This window comes from Dermochelys coriacea, chromosome 8 (genome assembly GCF_009764565.3).
Source record: "Dermochelys coriacea isolate rDerCor1 chromosome 8, rDerCor1.pri.v4, whole genome shotgun sequence".
In the NCBI taxonomy this organism is placed as follows: Eukaryota; Metazoa; Chordata; order Testudines; family Dermochelyidae; genus Dermochelys; species Dermochelys coriacea.
Window position 1 is genome coordinate 93,011,294 of NC_050075.1, and position 27,071 is coordinate 93,038,364.

Here is a 27,071-nt window from a genome sequence, read left to right on the forward strand (position 1 = left end):
TTTAAACCTGGAGAGATAATCACCCATTTAAATCTCAGGTTGTATATATTGTGACTTAGCTTTTTTATTTGTTTGTTGTTGTTGTTTTTAAATCCTAACTCAGTATCTCATGAATTTTTGGATAGGCTTGTGCCAGAAATTTTAAAAATATGCCTTAACACCTAGACATTATAATAAAGGTTTTTTCTTACTTTTCAGAACATACCTCCATGATTGCAACTTCAATACCTATTGTTAAGTATATCTTAGGATGCTTTTTTATTCTAGTTGGTAAAATATAGACACTTGGCAAACATGTTTTCATGCAGATTGTTTCCTATTTAGTTCACAAAAATAAAAAAAATTTGGTATATAAAGAGTTACTGGGAAGTAGCTCCCAAATTGCATATTTCTTAAACTCATGGCCTAGTTTACTAATCAGTTGTCATAAGATGTCATATGGGGAACAATCACTTAAGAATTGCAGAATTCAGTCAGTGAAGCAACTAATTAGTTGGACAGTGGCATGAAGGTGTGCATCCCAAAGGAGTGCAAATTATCAGAAAAGGTGAAGAAAGTTTTGATAGATCAGTATCTCAATGGTATAAAACTCAGCACTTGGCTGAATTACAGTGACTGCTAGGGCAGCTTTGTTCCTTCTTTAGGGACTGTACACTATAGGGGATTAAAATACCAGCATTTTCCTTCTCTAGACTTTTTTCAGAAAGAAACTACCAGTTAGCTGCATGCTTGAAAGAACACAACCAGAAATGTACATGAGTTAGAATAGCTGAACATTTCTTGATTTAAATTCTGAACACTTGTGGCTTGCTTTCTTCTTTCTACACCGTAGTTTGCTGCTCTGCTCTCATCCCTTCTTCTCAGCACAGTGGGAGAAGCTAGTGTAAGTGAATCCCAGCTTTAACTGCCTTCACTTGCAGTATCTTCCCCTTGAGGCTAGCAGGGGGAGAATTTGGAGGAGCCCAGCTGGCTCTCCTGCCTCACCATCCCCAGGTCCAGGGAACCCAAACTATACAGAGCTTCCACCAAAAAGGTTCCACAGGGCTAGGGAAAAGGGGGAGTATGACTTGTAGGTGGAACTCTCCACTTCTGTGGATGCTGGGTCCTCTCTCCATGTGGACATGGAGTAGGATGGATGACTTTCAAGGGCTTTGAAGTTTATGAAAAGTGCTAACTCTGCCTTTTATTATGAATAATGATCAGCTCTCTAGTGAAGTTATGGGGAAAACCAGGGGACACAGCAGGGTAGTATGCTTCTAGTTGACTTTTAAAAACTTATAAATAAAAAATGATTGGACATAGTGTTTTTAAGAATTCTCTTTAAATCATCACATGAAGATTTTATAAACACTGTACAATTTCTCCTCTCCTTCCCTCATCCCAAATATAATGCATAATTGGTCAAGCAACATGACAAAATCTCTCCAACACTCCAAGTGAAAGAAAGTCCAACCACTTTACAGAACCTGGAAGGTGGCAGGCTTGGAATTCTGATCACGGTTTGCAATCTGAAATTCACAGATGTTGACGACAAAGATGAAGATCTCACCTTCAAAGGTCAGCGGCCTCCTTTCTTTGGGTATCTGGAAAACTCAAAAACAGGTATTTGATTTGCATAGCTGGAGGGATTCGCAATGGATAAATCAAACCGTATTTGGAATGGGAGTAATCTGGTACTATTTCATTATTTATTATTTTACAATACTCAAGTGTGTGATAGATACCTCACAATGGCGATCAGAAGCTCTGGTCCCTGCCCTGAAGAGTGTATTGTCAAAGGCCCTGATTATTCACGTGTTTAATTTTATGTGGTGAGCAGTCCAACTGAAGACAATAGGACTTCTTAACATTAAGCACTTCTTTGCAGGACTGGACCTTATTTTAGGCATGACACAAGAAAGGAGATATTGCTATTGAAGGAAAGAAAAGGGAACCTCAATAAAATGCTGTGGTTACTCAGCTGGGGCTAGTGCAGGGCTCAGTGGAGTAAGGGAATTTTGTTTTGTTTATATCGTAAATACAAACAGAGAGATAAATATCACTGTTGACTTATGACTTGTAGGTGTGACAGAAGTGGGGACAATGAAGGGATCTGAATGACGAGATAGTAGTGGACCTTACAGACCAGCTCAGGAAGGACATTCCTGAGGGTAGACGGCACATGAAAAGAAGGATGGAGGGTAATATGACTTTAGGAAGAAATGAATTCAGTTGACCCAAGTAAACACTAAGCTGCAGGATTTCCTGGAATGTAAATAAAGCTCCCAAAACACTTTTTTAAAAATTTTGCAGCTGATCTACTGTATGGCCATTTAAAATATTGTAGATATTCTCCCTATGTTTTGGGGCACCCCTGATCCGCAAAAGTGGTGAAGCCCCTTCTTTCTCCACAGGGACTCTGCCTCCCCCCCCACACACACATTACCAATGGACCCTGGGTTCTTAGCGGCCAGTGCCTCCACCCTAGTGGCTGGGTGCACAAACCAGTAACCAATCCTATGACCTGAAGGAGATTACTTAACAAGTACAGAGAGAAAAGTGACCGTTTATTCCCAGAACTGCATAGAGGTAACTTAACAGAATTGGAGGGGGGCATGTAAAGGACACAGAGATGATGACATAAGGAGCCCACCAATCCCACAACAACAACTAAAAGCCCTCTGTGATATCCATATAATGGTGGGCAGAACCCATCCCTTCCCAAAGGCTCCCCAAAGATCTGATCTGGGCAGTGGGACTGGAGCCGAGGCATAGGGCTGGTATCCCTCCCCATGCAGCCAGCAGCTCTCCTTCCAGCTTGTTGGTGTCCCAGACAGCGTCAAGCCCTGGTTGGCTCCTGGGTCCTACTGCAGAAGGAGCCTACAGGCTTCACTTATTTTAATGTATTACAGCTTCTTGGGGATCAGGATCTCTGTGGTGGAACAGGGAAGAGCTCTGGATAGGTCCCTGGCCGTCTGAGTGGGAGAGTCAAAATGGCTCCTTCTGCTCCAGCAGTGGAGGGCAATAAACAGCCTCTTCCCCTCAGTCTCTCTCCCCCTGGCCACCCAGTCTTTCAGATGGAATCTCACACCAGCCAGCCTGGTTCAGGCTCTTTGGAGCCTGCTACTGGTCACCCCAACATGCCAATAAAATTCCTTGTTGTGTCTCCTCCAGCATGGGCAGCACAGGCTGGCTCATTGGCAGGTCTTTGCTTCTGTGCTGCTGTCTGTGGGAGCTGCTGGAAGCTGCAGCGCTGAAGCCCTCAAACTGGCAGGGGCTGCAATACAATGCAATAGGTGGGTAGAACCACCTAATATTAAGGTTGTTTTGCATTATAACACCCTGTTTGCAGTTGTTTATGACTTTGCCAAACTTTAACAATTTGCCTGAAATTTTCCATGCTGGGCATCTGCCTATGGCTGATACTTTTGGAAAGTTTCAGTCAAAATGGTTCAGCCATTCTGAGAATCAGGCCAGGGAAAAATCCATTGTTGTGCCCATGTTAAAAAATTCTGGCAACCTTTTCTTTGAACAGCTTTAGTGTCCCCATGGTTTGGGGGGAGTGACTTGAAATTTGAGAGTAGCCTTTGTGTCAGGGATGTGCCTTTTGTCATCTGCATGAAAATCTGACCAAATTTGGCCCAATTATATGCCCTTGAAAAATTGCAGTTTGCACATGCTCAATAGATTTCTTTGATTTTAATAGCAAAAATCTCTGATGATTCCATCCTCACTGAGCGTACTCCATCCCCTCACCGTTCATACTGCTGACTGGACTGCGCATGCACCATCCCCACAGAGTGACTAAGCATGCCCCAGCTCAGCACTACAGGTTCAAAGCCAGACTTTCCCTCTAATTGCTGCTCTGGGTTGAGTGCTGCTGGGCAGTAGAACTGAGAGCTCCCTGCTCTCAATGGCCCCTCTGCTGGTGCCCAGGCAATGTGGAAAAGGAAGTTGTCTGACTCAAATGCAGATGGGACAAAGGCTAGACCAGGGCAGGGAAAGGAGTAGATTGGGACAGGGAATCTGAGACTGGAGAGTAGGCAAGAGAGAGAGAGACTGTGACTGGAAGTTTGAGTGGGGAGACTTGGATTGGTTAGGCAAGAATACTGGGCCAGGATGGGAAGGCAGGTTGGGACTGGTTGGGCAGGGAGGCTGGGCCTGGGATTGGAACCATGAAGGAGAAACTATGAGTAGGAGCTTATGAGGAAAGGTGGCAGGGGTGATTAGGAACCAGCTGGCTTGAGGGGAACTTTGAGGTTAGATGCGAAGGTGTGGGGAGGTAGGGAGACTGGGACTAGGAACCAGTGGGAGAGGGGAGAAAGACAGATCAGATGAGGAACTGAGATGGAGGAAATGGGCCTGGATGGACAAGAAGACGGGGGGCAAAGAATTGGGGTGGGGGAGACGAGGACCGGCTGGGCGAGGAGACTGAGATAAGAACTCTGAGTTGTGGAGATGGACTGGATAGGTGAAGAGAATGGGAATGGGACAAGGAAAGTTTGGAGGGAGTGGAGCAGAAGAGAAGATGAAGCTTTGAGGAAACAGGTAGAAGAGTCTGTGCCCACAGAGTACGCGCCCCTCAGGGCCTGGAATGGGACCCAAGATTCCTGAGTCTCACCATTCCTGTGCTGTCAGCAAATGTCTGCGAAACCCCCTGGCAAAGACTGTGCCTCGGTCCCCTCTAGGGCTGGTCCACTAGGAAGATGACAACGTACCACTGCCATCAGTTACTTCATTCGCTCAAGACACAGAGGTCTGTGTGCTGATGACCCCTGTGGGTGTCAATATGATGTCATGTGATAGTGTTTGTTTTTTCATTTTGCTTTTCTAAAACCCGAGGAAACCAAAATGTTATGTTAAAAGTAGCTTATTGACGTTACAAAGTTAATCACTACAAAAATTTGGAAATGCCAGAATTAAGGTTGTTTGTGCAAGATGTTAGAAGTAAATTGCCCAAAGGAATATAGCCAGATCATCAGCTGGTGTAAATTGGTGTAGTTCCATCTGAAATAAATTGAGTCGTTTGACACCTCTGTATTCTGTCCAGTGCAGTATTCATTTATAAATATGGATGGGTGAATTGCATGGGTTTAAATAAGAGCAATGATGAGATACTCTATGATACTATGGTGATAAGCACCTAGAAATACCTTGGGTGGATGGATAGAAAAACCTCTGCCCAACTTTCAACCCAAATTGAATCCTGATTTAGAGTGATAAAAGCCAAAGCATCCAATGAACAATCCTGGCCAATGCCTTACTCACAGCACCAAATCTTCTGGAGGGGAGAAGCTTGGTGTCCATCAATCCAGTTTCCATGAGGTCACTCCAGTCTGTCCCCTGTTCAGAGGGGATGTTAGGTGAGGTGCACCAAATGGAGGAAGATGTCACATATGTGGATTTTAGAACTTAGAACAGTTTCTAAATGTTTCAGCTCTGGCCTCTGATAATGTTTGATGAAAGCTAAAAATAGAAGAACTTGAAGAATAAGGTCACAAGGCATACTTCAGAGCTAGCATAAGCAGATGCAACTCCTCTGAAGATAATAGAGTTTTGCCATTTTATTGAAGAGGTGAATTTGGCCTATCATTTCATAAAGAATGGACAAACCCCTTTTGGAAAGAATAAGAACTCTTTCACTCTGCAACCAACTTTTAGGTTCAGAAATCGGGTTTGGATTAATTTTTGTGCCCGTCTACCTTACCAGGATCCAGCTGGAATCAGAAGTAGAAAGTTCTGGAAATCCTGTGAAACAACATGTTTTTCTGGAATTTCCAGCAAAGCTTTGGAGGCTGAGAAGAGACTTCATTAACCTTAATAAGAGCCAAAATTTTGAGTGTCTGCCTGATTCCTGAATTCAGCGACGTTTAGCCTCACCATTGCTGTTTATTAGGTTGAAGTGTTTTATGTTTTAAAGGCTGAACTCTGCCATCCAGCCTAAGTAAGGTGCAGTGCAGTTATGCTCTGAGAATCAAAATTGCGTCCTAACTGCCCCCTTGATTCCTCCATGGAGTATATGTCCAACCGTTTCTCAGTGGAGATTATTTCCCCTTCTATACCAGCACAGCTGCTCTTGCTGGTGCATTGTGGGGGATGGAGTCAAGGCTCCTCCCACTCTCCACCTTTGCCCACCCAGCTGCAAGAGATGGGAAGTAACAGCCCAGTGCTGGCTGCTCTGCCTCTTTACTTGCATTTTCTCATGATGCAGGTAGGCTGTATAGGGAGGTAAGGAGAACTTTTATACCTCCTTAGTCCCCTGCACAGATGCATTGCTTGGCTCACTATTGAGCCCTCAGTGATTATGAAAAATACCCAATCAAATGTCCCATTATTTTCTGAAAACACCTGAATTTAGACAAGATAAATTTCTAAGGGATAGATTCTTGTTTCCAAAAATCTAATAGGTTTTAAGATATTAAATTGCTTCCCCTCTCCATCTCCATCTTTCTTTTCTAGTATAGTGCAGCTACTCTGAGTCACTGTTTATCTAATTTAATTAACATTTGCCAATGCCTGCAATCTAAAACACTGTCTTAAACCATTTGCTTGAAAAGCCTCCTTGTCCCAGAGCTGTCATTTTTAGAATGATGGGTAATGGATAGAAATAATTATCCTGAATAAGGTTAGACAGCTTAAATGATTTGAGTTTCAAAGAATTAGTAGTCTTAGCTAAACATCTTATTTTTCAAGGCACATTAATAATAAAAAAATATAGCCGTGACCATAATGAATTGGAAAATCTGAGCTTTGCTATAATGGTACATTGTCTATTGCAGGTAGTTATGTATGCAGTACTTTTACCCAGAATGATTTAAACCAGCAGATCATCCGGTACATCATAAATCCCTCCACTGAAGTGACTTCAGATAGCTTTGAATTTCAAGTATCAGATGTGGCAGGAAATACAATGGTTCCAGAAGTGTAAGTGTCAGAGTCCAGTCAAGTATATTCACTCGGGGGTGAGTCGAGGGGGCAGTATAATCTGTTGGGGGAGGAGAGTGTATGATCTTCACAAATAGCAGTGTGTGTCCCTTGTAAAATATCAAGGTGCTTATAGCTTTTCTGACATGAAATTTTATCCCCACAGAAAGAATTTATTTTAAATTTCAGGAACATTTTCAGAATCTAACATGGTTTCAGGTGGAGTTTGAAGGTTCTATCATCTGCTCCCTGGCCAGGTCCAATACTTGATGAAAAAATAAAACAGTCAGTAGGAATCCAGGCCTGATTTTGACTTTGTCTACATCAGTGTAAGTCAGGAACAACCCCCCTGAAGTAACTGATAAACAGTTCTCAGCCACCTTTGTGGTTCCTTGATCCTCGTGCTATATGGGGGTCCACAGTATAGCACACAGCAACTTCAGAGCTGCTCTAAATTTTATCAGCTGCCGTGGTCATTCTACCTGCTGTTTAATCTCTGGAATACTAGCTATATACGCACCCCTCTCCTCTGGGACACACTGACATGTCCTCCGTGCAATGGATTATAACCCCCGCTTGCTCAGAATGAAGGATAGTGGTGCAAGACTGACCACCCCAGCTGTTTACCATTAAAGGATTCTTCTATGACAGCAGAACCCTCAGCTGGCTTATTGAGCTGGCTTTAATGGCCTCTTTGTACCACAGGTGTGGCACAAAGAGGCAGTAGCAGGAACCGTGGTCAGGTCCCCTAGAGTTAGACTGCTATAAAACCTGTAAGTGACAGTGAAATCAGGTCCTGAAAATGGCCAGAATATAATATAAAGCACATTCTGTGATCAAATGGAGTTACTCTGGATTTACTCAGTGGTGTAGCTGAGAGCAGAATTTGGCTCACAACCTCTGCATTACTTCTACAGCACAACATTTTGAGCAAAATGTACATTTTGTGCTAATTTCATTTGTCATAAGGTGAAAATTAATAATTGGCCTGAAGTTTTGTAGAGAAGCAGAACTTCATGGGCATGAAATTGCAAAAATAAAACAGTAAAAAAATTCTAGACATTTTGTTTTTAATCCTTTATATGACAGTAGCTCGTAGAGGTCCCTGCTAAGACCGGAGTCCCGTAGTGTTAAGCAATGCACTAAAATGTAGTAAGGGATGGGCTCTTTGCCCCAAAGATCCTGCAATCTAAATAGACAAAGTAGATGAGGGGTGCAAGGGAAACAGACATAGAGAGAAGTGACTTGTCCAAGGTCACATAGCAGGTCCATGGCAGAGCTACAAAGCCCAGGTCTCTTGCCGGCTGGTTTGTGCCCTGTTCACTAGACCACTTTGCCATTTCAGAACACTAACGTCGTCACTTTGTACATTTCAACACACTGTAGATCATTTTGTACAAATTAGGGCCCCAATCCTGCCATCAGATTTAGCTACGCTGAGTCCCACTGAGATCAATAGGGCTCCTCATGGTTTTGTAGGTTTGCCTGCCAGGATCTGAATGTGGGACCAGAATATAGGTTGTTGGCTCATGTAGTTAAATCATTTGAAGTAAGTTTGTCAAGATGAAGATTTTTTTAGCTAAGGTGGATTGTTGGGGATGGGGAGGGGTTTCTGTTTTGTTTTGTTTTTTAGCTTCCCAAACACTATGTTTTACATTTTTTGGAAGCTTAGGGAATTTAAACAAAAATCATCATAAAAATAATGCACCATTTCACTTCTGAAAGTAAATCAAATGTCTGTTTTAAAAATCTAAAGAACATTCCTATACATAGTATAATCCAGAATTTTCCCTTTAACCCTCCCTTTTTGTCTTTTATATTTCTATTTTTAAGATTTCTGCCCTGGTGTAGAACAATGATTTTAAATTCCTCTAGCAATGTACAGTTTTACAGCTCCTGAGATAGCATAAAATTGCACCATCAGCTGTATTTCAAGTGAGGAGCTAAGGGACAATGCGGTTTTGCAAATGGTAACAGAGCTCAGAAACTGAACTCTGGCCTTTCTAGTCACTGCTCTTTTTTATTATTAAGTCACAGAACAAGTGAAATGTTACAGGAAGACTTTAAATCTGTATGTTTTTTTTTGTATAGCAGCTGATAAATATGTGATGGGGAAGAAAATGAAGAATGCTTGGATACTGAACATAAGTAGAACATTGGACGTTGAGGGGTCAAGTATGTCAAATTATGGGATACAGTTAAATCTGCAGATTCTGTCTAGCCTGAAACATGCTGGATGTACTATTTACAGTTATGTGGGATTAGTAAAGTAAATTATTTTGTCCAATAGCTGAGTGGTGCAGAGGATGTTAGCCCCAGGGCTCAATCCACAGCTGTATTGAGCTCTCCTGAACACAGCCAGGAGCAGGAAACAATGGTGGCTATAAGCCACCTTTCTGTGCGGCATATGCTCGAGCAATAAGGAATATTTTAATATTTTCAGATCTAATTTTTTTTTCAGATTTGAAATGAAATGGTCCAGAGTTAAACTGGTGGAAACTTGCTATCGTGTCTGTGAAAATGTTGGGACTGTTGCCATTATGATGGTAAGGACAGGAGAGAGTGCAGAGCCATCCTTTGGTAGCATAAGGGTAGGATATGAGATCTGTTTCTATGGGTGAATCTCTACAGACTGCATTTTTGTTGCCATTCACACTTGCTAACAATATGAAGCCAAAATTCCTGGTTGCTGTGTCTAATGCAGTTTATTGGTGTCTTGTTTTGTTTTCAAGGTCCAAGTGGTCTCAGCTAGACTTGGCTTAGGCTTCACTCACAGTACTGCAAGTTTAGTGCAGTTTGATCCTGTTACAGTATTAATTCTATTTCTTTCATCTTGCATGTATTAAGTATAGTTTTATAAACTTACTACAGTCATTTTTCTTTAATACAGCAGATCTTAAAACAATCAACCATTTCCCTTATCTGCTGGGGAGCAGAAAAAAACAGCAATTATAGCTACTCATTTGGAAACCTTAGCTTTTGGGTGCCCGACTTAGGCTGTTCAATGCCAACCTTCTCATGCTCGTTTAAGCAGTATGAAGTTGATTGTCCTAAAATCGAGTCACTTTAAATCACTGATTATTTTTATTTATGTCTTGTTTTTTATATACTGTCTCATCTTAGGTCTGCAATCATCACCAGAAAAAGGCTCTTTCTGCATTTCTTCCATTTTCTTCCTCCTTCCTCAATAAGATAGGAGAACTGCCCTCAGTTCCTAGTCTGGAGGTAGATTTTGTTTTGATCAGGACGGTCTCCATACATCAGTGTTTGAATAAAAAACCTTTAGGACAGTGACAATAGCCCAAGCAATATTAAAATCTTTTGACTAGCATATACATACATGTGTTTCTCTCTGTTCCGCTCCATCATATCTCAAGATGCTGACACACAGGCTTTCCTTTACATCCCAACTAAAACAGTGCCTGCCACACCTAGACTCCTTCCCATCCAACTTCTGCAATTTGACCAAGTCATTGCAAAGTTGAAAGTGTGTGTCTGGTGTTCTGAGGATAGGATACCTAGTCATTACTTCAGGGAGGAGCTGGTAGACAGGAAGGCTGTTTGCCATCTGCATTCTTAAGATCAAACACAATGGAATCAATGTCCTTGATGGCCTTTTCTCACTAACAGTGATGACGATCCCAATGGAGGAAAAAGCAGAAGTCAGAGATGTGGCAGGATGGTCAGATGGGTTTTCAAAGATGTTTCATTACGGTGTATGCAAGGTGTACACGAAGAAAGCTATTTGCTGTGCTGATATTTATTGATGGGAAATAAATTGGTTTACCACTTCCCTCACTACCCTGAAAAAAGAAACAGCCAGTTAATAGATGCTCATGGGCACATTATAAGAAGATAGCAGCAAATTATCCTATTTGTGTATTTAGTTAGTCCATGGAGGAGTTTTCACTCCAGAACATTTGGGATTAGCCCCTTTGGAATTCTGTAGTGCAAATATTTTATAAATCCCCATGGAATGCTCTGGGTGAGCTCTTCAGTCCTGCTCTGGACCCTTTACACTATGTGAAAGGGCCCTAAAAGCCCTGGTTCCAGCTGTGGGAGGATTGCCTGTGTGCACGCTGATGCCTTTTGAGGATTTCTTTGCAAGCCCTGGTGCAGGGGTAGGAGATTGTGTGATGAAGATGGGGCTGCAGCAAGTAGTGGTGCAGAGATTCTGGATGGTGCTGTGTAGGGCAGTCCTGGGAGTCTCCTAAGGATGTCTAACTTATTTTGGGGTCCTCTCCAGCTCTCAGAGCAGCCCAGGATCACTTTAAAGTGGCTTTACCCTCCCCTCCCCTGGGCTACGAGTTCTGTGCTGCGCCTCTCACTCTCTCTCTGCCTACATGAGAGGTGAAAGAGCACTGCCAGCCTTTGACCATTTTTTCCCTTAGGATGCAGGCTGAAGGGTGGTTTCGGCTGAGCTTGGTTATCCTCTGTAAGTATCCCTTCAGCAGTTAGTTGCAATATCATGTGAGCAAACTGCTTTTATGCAGCCATGCCCGTAATGCTGCCAGGTTAACTTGTTTGGTTCTGTGACCCTTGTAGTGAGAAGTGGGCCATGCATATTGTTTGGACCTGTCACTGAGCTACTGTATTGGCGGGCCTGCTTCTATCTGCCCTTTCTCCTGCAGCGCTAATGTTGTGTGTAGTGAGGCTTGCAGCAGCAGCACCACAGATGTTTCACTCACTCTGGTGACTGATTGTTTTTCAAGTGGCTTCTTAGAGCAGCTGTTCCCATGTGGGTGCCCTCGTTGCCTCTTCTAACAGCATCTCCATACAAATACCCAGATGCACTGAGGCAGTAAAACTCGAGAGAAAAATCCAGCGCAGTGATAGGGCAGTCTTTCCCCTCTGTGGCACTCTGACTACTTCGGTGAGGTCAGTTTTTTAAGCTTTTCCTATGTGACTTTCATATCCTCCAGCGGCCCAAAAAGCAGTCGCTCTGTTCCTCCTTTGTAGAAATAGGGATACTACTTCCCTACCTAAAAGTGTGAGGATAAATATATTAAAGATTGTGAGGTGCTCTGCTACTACAGTGCCAGAGGTCATAAGCATTTAGACAGACAGAAATGACTTACTCACAAGCTACCCTTGATGTTTGTGCAGAACTGGATAAAGATTTCAGATTTATTCACACTTAGGGGATGCTTGTCCATAGGGCTTTCTCAATAGTGGTCAGGTGCTAAAAAAAAGGTAGAGAGAGGAATAGTCTAAGTGGGTATATGGACTCCATCACTGCAGTGTCTGAGCACCTCACAATCCTTACTGCAGGTATCATCTAGCTTTTAGATCGGGATGTGTCTGTACAAATAAAACAACCACAAGGAACAGAGTGATTTGCTGAAGTTCACAGAGGAAATCTGTGGTAGAGAAGGGACTAGAATCCAGGCCTCTATAATTCCAGGAATACCAATGCTTAACCACAAGACCATCCTTTCTCTTTAGGCCACTTGGACCCAAATTTCCAAAAGTGTTCTCCATTGGGAATCTCAATGTATAGACATACAGACCCAGATCTTCAAAAGTTCTCAGTACCCAATGTGTAAAATGGAGACAGTCAGTCTCACAGAGGTGTTGTGGGAATTAATTTATTAATTTTTGTAAAGTGTCTTGATAGTCTTGGATGGATGCACAATTGAAATACTAAATATTATTTCTGCTACTGTACACTTGGGAGGAGAACATCACAAAGAAAGGCTTTCCTGTGAGGGTTGCTGACCATCTTCCCTGGTCTACATTGGCTGGTGCTTGGGATTTATTTCACTTTCTAACCACTGCCAAGCCAGTTCACTAGGGACTTCTGTTGGCGCTGATGCCTCTATATTCACTATCACTTGTTCTGGCCTCTTTGCTCCTTGTCTTGCCTTTATGGCTTTCTAAGGGGGGCGATATTTACCATTTGAATGCACTGAGTGTATAATGAAAGAGCTGATTCTTCTCATGTAACTTCCCCTTCTCTTCACAGATTACAGTGCTTCCCTGCTAACCATCTCCCACCCTCTGCCTGTCCTGACAAAACAAACAAGAAGGTTAAAGATTATATCAGTGAGAACATTTTTAATATACAAGTAATGGCTCTACAAATTAAAATGGCAAGGATTTTTTGCCTGTTTTTAATACTAAGGATGAGCACTGCAAGGTGACCCATAAGCTATCCTGCCCACCTGAAGAGCTGAGCATACTCTCAACATCAAATGTTTAGATTTTGTTCAACTAACCAAAAGCAAATATTTTGCTTCAGGAATATTGAAATGTTTCGTTTCAGTCGACCATTCAACATTTCTGCACTGAAATTTTTTGGAACTTTTTGCTCTGTGAAAAATTTTCGTATTTTAACATTTTGTCCCAATTTAGGATGAAAACCCATGTTGAAATATCAGAATTTCCCACATGATGGAAATTCCAACTTTCGCTTAGCTCTAATTAGGAGTTTTGAAAACTCTGCTATTGTTTGTGATTTTCTTCTTCTGCCCTATTAAGGACTCAAGAGTAAGCCTCTCAACTCTTAATATCCAAAATCTGTGCCAAAAATGAGAGAGAAAAAACACTTTCCTTTTGATTTACCTTACAGTTACTTGTTGATAGTTTATAAAATGGCCCAGATATTTTGTCCAATAATGTAACCTCAAGTAATTCAGCAAAGCTGAGCATAATTTTGAAATGAATTTATAGTGTTTGGTTTAGTAAATTTCACTCCAGTTTGAATATTTTTCCTCCTTTTTTATTCCTCTCTGATTATTAGATTATTAGGTGTTTGTGGTGCACATTCTGCTGCAGGGCTCAGATTCAGGAATGCACTTAAGCATATGCTTAAAGCCTATCAATTTTAATGGGACATAAGTACATACTTTCCTGATTTGGGGATCAGGATGGGAATGAGCCTTCCTCTGGAGTCCACCTCAAGTCTCTCTCACTACTCATCCTACAGTAGTAGCCAGATTAGTACTTGTGCTAGCCCTTGTCTAATATGCAATGTGTATGAATCATTTCCCCAACCTCTCATCTTCTCTGCAGCTGAATGCAGGTCTGTAACACCAGCTGCACACAGCCCTCATAGCCCAGGTGTAGTTTCTGCAGTCAAGAGCCACTGCTAATTTCAGGCCACTATATGTTAGTTCTCAAAGCCATTGTCTCTAGTAAACAGCCCTGTCTCCCCATTAGCTCTTTCAACCATGTACAAATAGTTTATTGCTATCTGAAGTAAACTGTGGCTCTAGATACAGGGCCAGTTTTTGATCTTTGTTACTTTGGTGCAAATCAAGAGGAACTATTGATTCCAGTGGAATTGCTCCATTTTACACCAGTTTGCATGATTGGAATCTGGCCCATTGTCTTTCATGCTGTGTTTCCTGCAGCTTTGTAAAAGCAAAACTGGGTAAAGCTGAATTTGGGGCGGGGGATAGCATTCTATTAAATCTTCATGCAGGTAAATGTCCAGTGTGCTCGGTATTTCTATGAGAACAATTAGATTAAGAATTTGGTTACAAAGGCTTAATAAAGACCATAATGGCACTCAAGGTAATAACACTTGATTGCTACGCCACAGTGGTAGCAGTGACTTTCTGGGCTTATCTATTCTAAGCGATGAAGATGCGGCATGAAGCAGGTGTCTCAAGGATGTGAAAGAGGTCATGCGAAACAAAGAACTGGCGTTGGGGTGCTTATGAGTTTGCATGCGCTGCTGCTTTTGCTTCTTAATAGGTAGCACTAGAAAAGATCTTCTATGGAAATTCGACAAACTGTTGCACTCTACCTTTTATCAGCAGTTACTGCTGTGAGTGTGAAAGTTATCACCAATGGAAAAGTAACTTAGGATGGAATTGGGGCTAACAGTTGCAAGATGTGGTTTGTTGGTTCATTTTTTAGTGTTAGTTCCCTCTTCGAGCTGTCACCTCTCCAGTTGCTTTTCTCTCTACTAGATGGGTCTGATTGAGAATGCTTTCTAGTTGTTACCCAAATGAACTTATGGATGCCAACATTTATCCACATATACTGGCCACTTTTTAAACCAGTCCAGTTGCTTCTGAAACTCAGTGATATTACCCACAGTAAAGAATTTGCAGTGTTTCCTGTACTATGTTTATAGGAGCATAGGCAATATCATAAACCACTCCAACCGTGCTTTTATTTTACTGTAGAGAGAGGATCAATCAGGAGTAAATCCTGATCAGCTCAGTCAGTACAAACCTCTGCTTGTCCTTCTCTATGCTTAGAATCAGCAGCAACGGAGCTACATCAGCGATGGCTGAAGTGAGGCTATTTCCAAGTGCTCTTATACCCAGGTAGAAACGATTCTGTGATGCAAATTTGCTGTATCAAAGGTAGATTGAACTATAAATGAATTAGTACAACAAGAACTTCCTATTTCAGGGTGTTACTGACACTGCGCTCTCTCTCCAGTCCTCACTTCTACAATTAAAGTTTGGTTTTGCTTTACTTTGATCTTTATTTAGATAAGGTTTTGGTGTCATCATATGACTGCGTTTTTTGTTGTGCTGCATAAAAGCCATTTTTCAGCGTTACTGTGATTCGTTCATTTGCTTTTACACATTGCAGTATTTTCTATAAAGTCTTGGAACATCCACATTAAGGATGATGGCCTGGAGGAAAGCCATGAAGTGTTAAAAATAATACTGGGCATGCCTCAAAACGCTGTTCTGGAAGAGAAGAATGAACTGACTGTAGAAATTATAGATTCAAGGGCAGGTAAGATTGATTTTTAAATACAACTTTGGGCAGTGCCTTTTTCGAAACAAAGGGTCTGATCCTGCAAGCATTCCCCCTAAGGTAGATAGCACCCCGCTCTCAATATATGCGCTCAGCACCTTGTAGAGTGGTTCAAAGCATAATTGATGGATGGCTGCAGTGAAGAGCTCGTGTGATGTACATGATAGTCACCTGAATCGTACACTATACACACAGGGACAAATCCTGTCCCAACCAGCACTGCCAGGGGAGCAGGAATTCTTGCAAACATGTCCTCTGCTTCAGGACTCCTGCCAGAGAGGAAACACAAAAGGTCACACTTTGCTGATGCTTTGAAAAAGAGCAGCCGGCTCCTGAACTGGCATGTTGCTGACCGCAGCACACCCTCTAGCCTGCTGGATAGTCAGACTTGTAACTAGTAGATCATATCCCTGTGTGGGCCTCTGTAGAAGCCTGCTCACTATCCAAGCATTCTATTTAGCACCAAGCAGAGATCCTGCCCTGCTACTTGTGTGGGGAGTGCAGGTGAGTGGCAGTTCCCACTGCTGACCCCAGCACAAAAGTGCAGCAAAGGTCATGCCTTTTACTTATCTATGACTGAAATACACCATGCAGTTTCAAGAGCTGGCTGAATGTAGGAGAAGTCTAGTTAAGACTGTAGCAGAATTTGACAAGCCCACACCAGAACTTGATGCAAGAAATGATGCTGTTGTTTTTTGGTTTATTTGAAAGTGGAACTAAAAACCAGCTCCTACTTCATCAGAAAATGGTTTCTAAGGGACACTAGCAGTTGAAAGCACAGCATTATCAGCACTCCTTCTTAGCGTATGCACAACCTGCTTCGGGTGGCTTGACCAGGATTGATCACCAAATTTGGTCTGCTGGTTGGATCATTAGCTTCCCTGACCCGGGCCGGGTGCTGATGGGGAGTGCAACATGAACGCTGGTCCAGGCCCTGCATCAGCACTTAAACTACCCAATCCAACTCTAGAGACCTATCAAACTCCTTGCCATGGGAGAACATACTGTAGAGTCTTGCACAGATTAACATACACACAGAACACAGAGCATCTGAAAGGAACAAACAGGGAGTCATAGTAGCACCATGACTACTATGGACAGGACAGGAAATTCTTGGAATCCTGGCTTTGAGGATTAATTTTATATTAAACCAAAATGTTATTTTAAAATTGCAGGGGTGAATGGAAAATATATTCTATAGTCTTTTTTCTTTTTCCTCCGTTTACATAAATGAAACACAGACCAAAGTGACTGCTCTTACTTAATCTTAAACCAGCTGTATCCCATGCCTAAAGTAACTTCCTTTCCTCCTTCCGTCTTACATTCTCCCAGGTGTTAGTTTCAATAGTGGAGTTTCTTGAAGGCTGCTGATCCAGATGTTCAACAGGATAAAGATCACATATAATTAAGTCAAGAAGGAGCAGCCACGGTGCACTGCAAATATGAATGTGGCTCTGAGTGGAATGTTTTTTCTGAACCACCATCTTTTCTTTTTTCCTGAAAGTTAGAAAACTACTGAGCTCAGGACACCCTTTTCTTTAGCTAGCTTTAGTGCCCATATTAGAGAGCTCTACCATGGGCATTAAGAAAGCAGCACCCACTATATTTGGGGGGTTAAATGCATAAAATTATCTGTGCCATCCAGTATTTAGTGTAAGAGTGGATGTAAGGCTTATTACGAATCTGCAACGGAAACAAATTTCCTGCTGCCATAGACAAGGTTGTGTGCTGACCCAAATGTGTGTCAAGAGTGACACCCTGTGGTCAAGGTATTCTTTTTAACTCCTCCAGGATTACTCTCCCCCCCTTTTGTTTTGAGTGAACATTTATAAAAAACAGAGACTGATAGACCAGTGGATGAATGTGCTTCAAGCTAGGTTTGTGTCCCTCGGTCCTGACCTGCTGCAACCCTCCTTGACTTTTCTGGAGCTGAGACTGTCACCTGAGCTGATGCTCAGGATCCCTCCATGGCTCCATGGATCCAAACTCACAAGAAACTAAAACAAGGGGATAACAGGGCTTCAGAATCCTGACAAAGGTTGACAGGTCCTTTGCTTTCCTCCCAACAGTTTAACACTTCCCAGTCCTCAATGCCTGGCATGGTGACCGCTAGCTTTGACGGGATTTCTTTCTAATGACAGGTCGACATTAGAAACTTTTGCTGCTATAATGATGTTGGTGAGGGGTGTGATTTTTTATGACCTTTTTATTCTGGCAAAAGCCCTATACCAGCAAAAAAGTGCTGTTGCCAGTATAGCTTATTTCATCCACTGTGAAGGCAAAGCACATTTTTGCTAGGTAGACGCTTTCTCTACACTATGAGGGTTTCCTGGCATAGCTATACTTTTCTAGTGTAGACTATTCTTAAGCCTGTCCTTGTCAGTTTAAATATTAGCTAGGAAGGGTTCTCGCCAGAGCAACAGAAGTCACTTCTTTCATTCTGTCTCACCGTGGCAATGCAGAGCTGGGCACACAGCCACTTGCAGACAGTGAGTGGGGAGAGAGATTCGGATGCAAATGCAACCTCCCAGGCCCTTATAAAACAATACCAGGAGATCAAAGGGCTGGACCATACAATTATTTTTTAAGGAGAACATAACTGTATGCACTGATGATGTACCAAGAATGTCCCTCTTAAACCTAGGTTACTGTGCAGACTTCAATGGCACTCTCGAAGTGTTGGAAAGAAGTAATAAAGTTTCAGAAAGTCCACAGCATCCTGCACATTCGCTGCTTGACAGCGAGAGTGGGAACATCCTTCAGGGAGAGACTCGGGCCATTGAGAAGGGGCAGCATCTTGGCTCTTGTCCCAGGGGAGATGTTCCTCAGACAGATCACTTGCCTCGCTATCCAGACATTGATTTCCATAGGCCTGTAAGAAAATGGCAACAAGCTTCAGGTGGCCCAAGGGCAGTATGTTTGTTCGTTTAACTTTACACAGGCAGTAGATACAGGTAGAAAGAACTTGGCATCACTAGATGGAGATCAGTGTAGATAATTATCAGCGCTGTCACCCTTTACTTACAGTTAGTGCAGGAAATTGTGTTGGTGACTTAGTAGGTGGGACTATTTTCTTTGAGTCAATACCCCAGCCTGGTGCATGAGGGGCCTATGCCATAGGAAGTGTGGTCTTTTGGTTGGGATATAAATCTGAGATTCTTTGTGTTTAAAGATCCTGTGGCACGTCTTGGCAAGAGTAGTCGTGGTTAATCCCATTTTCTCAATCAAATTTCGCGTTAGGTACCTTTTGTTCCTCCTACTTAAAGGATCCCTCCAGTTTCAACTGAATAAAGTATTCCTCACTTCCTAACTTACTGTTGTGTGTTACTGCTGTCAGCTGTTAAGCAGAGGGTATATTTCACCTCATTTTAGAGTCAATTTATCCTTTAGAGTTTTTCAATCAAGATTGGATGTCTGTCTTACTGATGTGCTCTAGTTCAGCCACAAGTTGGGCTAGATTCAGGAATCACTGGGTGAAATTTTGTGGTTTGTGTTTTGCAGGAGGTCAGATACGGTGTACTCAGATTCTACGGTGATGGGCAGTATTAAACCTTATGGTCAGATGGTCCTTATGGATCATAATGATCCATCCTGGTACTAAAATAAAAGAATCAGAGATGAATGAAGTCAGCCCCCTGTATAGAGTGCACAGCATAGTTTAGATTTGGAAAGTGTTTGGGCATCCTTCAGGGAGAAAGGCTGTATATAAATGTAAAAAAAATTATCATTTTCATTAATGTGATGGAGTTTTAAAAAGAATTTCAGTTCCGAATGAAAGACTATACAAGTCCTAGATGAGACCTAAACAGAGTTTGTCAAAAACTTTAAAAGAGAGAGAAATACTAAGGCAAAGAGTTTTTCTCTGGTCGCTTGAGTCCATTTACTTCAGAATTCTGACCACACACTACCAACAATTCAATTTTTAAATAGTTTTGATAACTTTGTGACAAACTGCACATGGTTGTCTTCAGCTAACTGCCCCTAGCCCCAAAGTCAGTTAGGCAAACCCTACATTTTTCTTCCAGATGCTCAGCTGATCTCTGTATGTTCTGACTTGTGTCGCTTCACTATTTGTCTGTCCATATATTCTGGTGTAGAACTCTGAGTAGCTATATGTAATCTATTTGGATATGTTTCATTGCCTTATGTACAACAGTCACATTCAGCTAAATTGTGGCCCCTTATGGAGATTGTGTCTGTACTTTGTTAATAATAAAACCACTATACACTTTCATTCTCTTCCAAGGTATTGTGATTGTCTTGTTGCAGTTCTACAAGACTGAGAGAGAGAGACTTTTACCAAAGGAGGAGGACTAATAGTCTCTATTCCTGGCTCTGCTACTGGCTTGCTTTGTGACCTTGGGCAAATTCTCAACCTCTCTGAGCCAGAGTTTGCACAACTGTAAAATAGAGATTGACCATAGGTGAAGCTGAACCTGGTTTAATTGCAACTGTAGGCAAGGACAAATCATTTGCTGCACCCTTTAAGGACAGGTTTCAGAGTAGCACCCGTGTTAGTCTGTATTCGCAAAAAGAAAAGGAGTACTTGTGGCACCTGAGAGACTAACAAATTTATCTGAGCATAAGCTTTCGTGAGTTACAGCTCACTTCATTGGATACTTCCACCAAATGCATCCAATGAAGTGAGCTGTAGCTCACGAAAGCTTATGCTCAAATAAATTTGTTAGTCTCTAAGGTGCCACAAGTACTCCTTTCCTTTAAATAATGACAGGTTCAGAGTAGCAGCCATGTTAGTCTGTATTCGCAAAAAGAAAAGGAGTACTTGTGGCACCTTAGAGACTAACAAATTTATAAGTGAGCTGTAGCTCACGAAGCTTATGCTCTAATAAATTTGTTAGTCTCTAAGGTGCCACAAGTACTCCTTTTCTTTCCTTTAAGGACACTGTAGCTGAGATGCTTGTTGCCTTATAACCCCTCAGAGCTTCAAGAGGCAAGGGGCTTCTGCTTTGCTGCCTCTGTCTACAGTTTCTCTATCCCTCTGATCCTTCTAACAGGAACCATGCTTCCAAGGGCTCTCTCTGCCTTTGAGAACCTCTCTAAGTGGGGATCCTACAGCACAGTGGGGCAAGCCAGTATGAGTCCATATATGCCCTCCCTGTATTAACTTTCTCTGGCTTTCGCTCCTCCATCCCACCTCTCCTTCCCTAGCCTGGCCCCTCCAATTCCACAGAACCCAAACCCAAACCAACAGGGCCCCCAGCGAGCAGCTCCTGTGGAAGTGGGGAGTATGCCACAAAGCAGCATTCCCCACTTCCATGTCTCCCAGTCCTGGATCTGCAGATACTCAAGGGAATCTGTGAGCATCAGGTTTTACTTGGTCCGTGGCTTCCCTGGGCATTTGAGTTAAAATTCTCTGCTGTTGTAATTCCATCAAAGTCAGCAGAGTTACCTCAGCAGGAAATTTGGCCCTGAATAATGACTTCAGGATTTCTCCCCATAAGTTTATTCAACTATCTCCCATTCAGCCATCTGATCTATTCTTACCCCTTGAGTTGCCTTTCCAATGGGAGGTGTCGCACATGCTCTCAATCTTTGCCAAATGAGAAAGTAATAATAAAGTAAATTGTATTAAGTTTGAGTAGTAAAAAAAGAGTGGATGGGAAGATACCTTTATTGTCACTTCAAACCCAGCTGCAACTGGTCCTGGCAAAAAGTCACCATCCACTGGCTGGTTGGTGGCTTGCGTTGTAGAATTGATGGTCTCAGTCCAGTTTCACGTTGATTAATGTCCACATCATAAAAGCAGCCATCACACTTGTCACCCTTGCTGTCAGCAAAGAGGCCAAGCACTGAACCACTCTTTCTCCCTGTCTAGAACACAGGGTCTAGGGATATTGGTGGGACATTAAGGACAAGCTTGTACTGCTGCCATCCATGTCGTATCTTTACTATAATCCAGATTTTCAAATCAGCACAAGGAACTTGACCATGCATCTGTAATTGAAGGTGTGTGGCCAAATCCACTGCACTACTTTGAAAATAGCCTATAGATTTTTATACCAGAATAACTTTTCTGAGAAGTAAATTGACTTTTAAAAATGTTTGGTTTCCTACTTTCCCCTTCCCAATTCTCAGAAAACCTCTTTGTTCAGATGGTCTGAGCAGAATCAACATCCTTTGTTGAAAAAGAGCTGCAAAATAATTAATGAAATGGGTAGAGAACTGCCCTATCTGACTTCTGCTTTTCACTATGGCCTTGAATGGATTTTATGACCAACCTCACAAAAATACAGAAAATCTGGGGGACCTGATTTAGGAACTGCAAAAACAATGGAGTAGATCCCCAACTGATGTAAATTAACATAGCTCTGTTGACTTGAATGGAGCTATGTGCATTTACACCAGTGGAAAGTCTGACCCAGTGTTTGTAGAAGTGCTGTCATTGCATTTTTACAGAAATCAAGTGTCCTGCGTTATGGTCCTTCAACAGGAACAAATGTTATTAAATAATAGATTTTCTTCAGCCTCTTACATTAAATGAGGGCAAAGAAGTAAAGAGGAAACACTATGATCCTATTAAGAACAGTTCAGATTCCTGCTGATGCTGCAAAAGGGTAGGTGTAAAATTATGAAGATCGTTCCCTTCACAGGTGAGTTAACTATATAGAAAAGTTGTAACAGGAAAAAGAAATAAATGAAAATTATGTTAAAACAGTAGAGTGAAAATGTAAGTTAGAGATGGAAGAAATCTGCTGGGTCCCATCCAGTTGATTGCCTGCCACGGTAGGATTGTTACCTGCAGTACTTTGACATAGTCAAGGAAATGAAACAAGGTTTCTTTTAATATTGAATGATGATGATACTCTGTGCGTACATAGTTCATGTTCCAAAGGCACTTTTTGAAAGGTAGTTAAGTATTATTATCCCCACTTTGCAGATGGGTGAGTTGGGGCTGGTTAAGTTACCTGCCAAAGGTCACACACAAGATTGGTAGAAAAGTCAGGACTAGAACGCAGGGCTTTTAACTCCCAGACTCTCTCTCTCACTACCTGACTATAGAGTCACCCTATTTATTATGTGTATTAGAGTAACACCTAGAGGCCCTGATTAAGACTGGTGACCGATTGTGCTAAGTGCTGTACAAATACAGAACAAAAAACAATCCCTGTCCCCAAAGTGCTTACAATCTAAATAGACAAGACAAAGTGTGTGGGGAAGGGAACTGAGGCACAGGGAAGGGAAGTGACTTGTGTATGGCCATACAGCATGTCAGTGACAGAGCTGGAAGTAGAACCCAGCTGTCTTGAATTTCAGCCCCTTGTGCTATCCACCATGATGTGCTCTAGGAATGATTTTGGGGAAATTCTATGGCTTGTGTTGTGCAGGAGGTTGGTCTAGATGATCACAATGGCCCCTCTGATGGAATGGCCTTGGAATCTATGAATACCACACTTAAAATAGCTGCTTATTAAAGAAAAAATCTTTAATATTTGACCTGCTTTTCCTTTTTACATTTTTTTCCTTCTTTTTTTATTCTTTATTATTATAGTACCAAGGAAGAATCCCATCTAGGGCCAGAAAGCAATTTGTCTCATCATCTAACATCAGGGCAGCTGACAACTGGCCCCTGCCTGTCATACCTTTCCAGCTCCATAGCAGACATGACCTTCCTCAGAGAAACTTGGGGATGAGGAATGAACACAACATTTTGCAAAACAGCACATAGCACGTAAAATTAAAGCTTTTAAAGAAAAATTCCTATGGAAAAATATATGTTCTCTGGGAGCCAGATAATAATGATCATTCAAAACCAAACCAAACCAACCCCCTCTCCCAAGCTCTGAGTGTATTCTAAGTTACAATATACCATATGACCTTAACTATAGGGTAGCATTTCAAATTTTATAAAGACTGTAAATCTGCAACCAAGTGTTCTATGGACAAGCTGCTGGCAGAAACCCATGCCCTACAGACTGACCTTTGGGAGAAACTATCTGTCAAGAGCCTGATTCAAAGCCAAATGAAGACAGTGGAAAGACTCCCAATGACTTCAACAGATTTTAGATCAGGTCCCAAATGCCCAATGTGGATAAAAGATATTAAAGAGGATTGAAGTGTTATAATCAATAGACATCACCTTGTTTGGGACTTTAATCATGGATTACTAGACAGTGATGGGCTGCCTTACCTTACCTTAGACCTTAGCTCCTCCTGTATCTCTGACACATCGAGCAGTCCAGTTCCTCCACTGATTACAGTCACTTGCTAGTTGTGGTTCTTCTTCCCAGGTGATGCCAGCACATTCAATATCCTCTGTCATTGTCTTCTATCAGGTTTGGTTTCTGGTTCAGATCTTTAACTGAACTATCCAGATCTGTCAAGGCTGCAAAATTGGACTGGAAATCACAGAAATTCAGGATTTCTTGTGAGATTCCTGGCACTTTTATTTATGGTTTGGACAGGATACCAGATGTGAGAAAACATTTATCAAAACGGTTTGAAAATGTTTTTGTTCATGTTTGGTTTTAAAAGGGGGTGAAGATTCAGGAGTCTAATTTTGTGTCATCCATTTCACTCAGAAGTAATTATAAGATGACTGCATTAGAGAGTGCTCGGTCATATGAAAGAGAGAGAGAGAGTTGCACAGAGACCTCCAGGTCAGTTTAGACACTTCAGTCAGATGTGATGGTGAAAATAGATTAGACAATTATGGGGATTTTTTGTCTATAGTTATTTTAATGTTTTGATTTCTCAAGCACAATGTTTATAACCAGGAAACAAAGGAAATTAACATCAGAGGAAAAATGTAGCACAATGGCATTTTGCCTTCCCATAGGTTGTCCCCCAAGCAGATTATTTATAGTTCTTCCCCATAGCTTCTCTTTAAGGAGAGTGGGAAACTTAGGTTCATCTCTTGTTCCCCAAGAAATTCTGTCACATAGAGGAGGAGGAGGTGGTAATGTTTGATAATATGTGGCCTGATCCAAAACTCATTGAAGTCAATAGGATATTTCAATGGAACATCAGTGGGCTTTGGGTTAGGCCTATATCGAGAAAAGTTTCATGGCAGAGAACCAGACTATAGGCGGTCGGAAATGAAAGATCAGGAGAAAAGGAACCCGACCCACCAGAGTATTTTGGCGATCCCAGTCTGCTTGTAAATTATTAGGGTTTGGTTAGAGTCTGGAGCAGCTTTTCCCTGCCAGAATGTAAGCGCAGACCAAATGCAATTTTTAAACATCAGTGTTGTCACTTCTGTCAAATAATTAGCATTTGGTTACTAGGCTACTGTATATACTCACACATGCTCAAGACAAAATGACAGGAGGCTGGCTTATCCAGGAGTCCAAGGAAACTTAGGCCATAATAATGGCACGTGGGGTTGTTGCCAACTCTCATGATATTTGGTGTTTTCCTTAAAGCCCCTAGAGCCTGGAGTAACACAAATACACAAGAATCTCAGCTTTCTTTCTTTCTTTCTTTCTTTCTTTCTTTCTTTCTTTCTTTCTTTCTTTCTTTCTTTCTTTCTTTCTTTTTAAAGGAAGTGTCTAGCCTTCATGATTGCAGAGAAAACCCTCAAGGTTCAAAAGCCAGAATACAAACGGAATGAACTCTGGTGTATATTAGTTTTAGACTTTCATGAATTTGCGGGGGGGGTCTGACTCATGATTTTTTGAATTCTTGGGGTTAGTGATTCTGCTGATAACACACAGGGTTCATAGACCTCTTTTTTGGGCAAGTTGGAAGTTGACTCACTTGGTGTTTCTCCCTCTGCTGGGCTTGCTGTTGCTCACTGGCCCAGTGGTACTGCTGTTTATTATTGCATGTATATGTATAATTTTACTCACATTAGAAGGGGGCCGTTTTTACAGGAGTTGGATCGTACAAAAAGTATATACAAATTTGCAGTCTCCTGAATTTTGCTTTTTTCCCCTAGGGGATGACGTCCAGGAAATGTCCTCCTGGGTGGAGTCCCCGGGATAAACATTGCTACCTTCTGACTCCAGTTAGAAATGCAATCTGGGAGAGCGCTGAAAGAGCCTGCAGAAAATGGTAAGGAGGAAGGAGTCTTACCATTGTTCTTAGTTTGTCCTTCCCCCTTAATCTGTTACTCCAGCACAACTGCCTCTGTGGACATTGGCAAGTGTGAATAACATATTGTCAGCCTGATTCTGGCTATTTACTTAAGGAAAGACCTACTAAGAAACACACTTTATTAAGCTGATATTCATGTGCTTGAATTCATGAGATAGAGTTTATAAAACTGAACCCCTAAGGCTGAGATTTTATGAAAATGATTTGAGGTCTGGAAAAATTGCCTTAAAGTGAGAGATTTAAGGTGCTCAATCTATTTAGCCTATCAAAAAGCAGATTAGGAAGTAACTTGATTACAATGCACAAGCACCTTCATGGGGAGAAAATAGGTACTAAAGGGCTCTTCAGTCTAACAGAAAACTCATAACCTGACCAATGGCTGGAATTAAAGCCAGACAAATTCAGATTAGAAATAAGGCAAATGTTTTTAACAATGAGAGTAACAAACTATTTGGAACGATCTACCAGGGGAAGTGATGGATTCTCCATGTTGTAAAGTCTTCAAATCAAGACTGGATGTCTTTCTGGAAGATATGCCTTAGCCAAACACAAATGATTTGGCTCAATGCATGAGTAACTGAATGAAATTCTCTGGCCTGTATTATACTGGGGGTTAGAGTGGATGGTCTACTGGCCCTTCTAGACTTTAAAAGAACCATAAGGGAGTTAGCTGCCCAAATCCCATTGAATTTAGTTCACTAACTCCTTTAAGCTCCTTTGAAAGTTCCAGCCTAATAGTTTGTATCTGAAAAGATGTCTGGTTTGCTTTGTGTCCTCTGATTATTGAGGAGTAGAACTATGTACACCATTACCTTCTGTTAACATACAGCATCAACTTGTAGCTATTTTTCCCCTTTATTTTTTAAAAACTAAAAATATATCCTGAGAGAGCTATTAGTCACTCTACCCACATATTAATAAATTGCATAATGATGCCACTAGGCATCCAAAAACTTTTTAAAATGCAATAAGTTACTTTTTGGATAATTTTCTATAAAGTCAGTGAGTCCGAGTGGAGCCATATGCGTATGTATTTAATCCAGAAATCCGGAATGGTCTAAGATCTAGAATAATATTAGAATAATATTATTAGAATAATATACAGTGTGATTTTTTCCATCCTAATTTGCTCTGTCTTCACAGCATACTTTGTATGCATCATCTTAAATTTGTAGACCCAGTTCTTAGCTTAATTGCTTAGGGCACCACTCAGTAGTAATTCAGCCTGCCAGCTGCTGGCTTAAGGAAGTTTTATAGATCCACTATCTAAATTCAGAGGCCAAAATCCTGAGGGATATTGTGGGATTCTTGGGACTTTTGGTTCTGTCCTCTCCTATATTGTTCTTTTGCCCCAGTTGTCATATGTATATTGCAGCGGTGCAATG

The 27,071-nt window shown here is 41.7% G+C and overlaps 1 pseudogene; it reads left to right on the forward strand.

The window, feature by feature from the left end:
• Positions 1 to 27,071, forward strand: part of LOC119860524 — a 114,868-nt pseudogene that overhangs the window by 78,443 nt on the left and 9,354 nt on the right.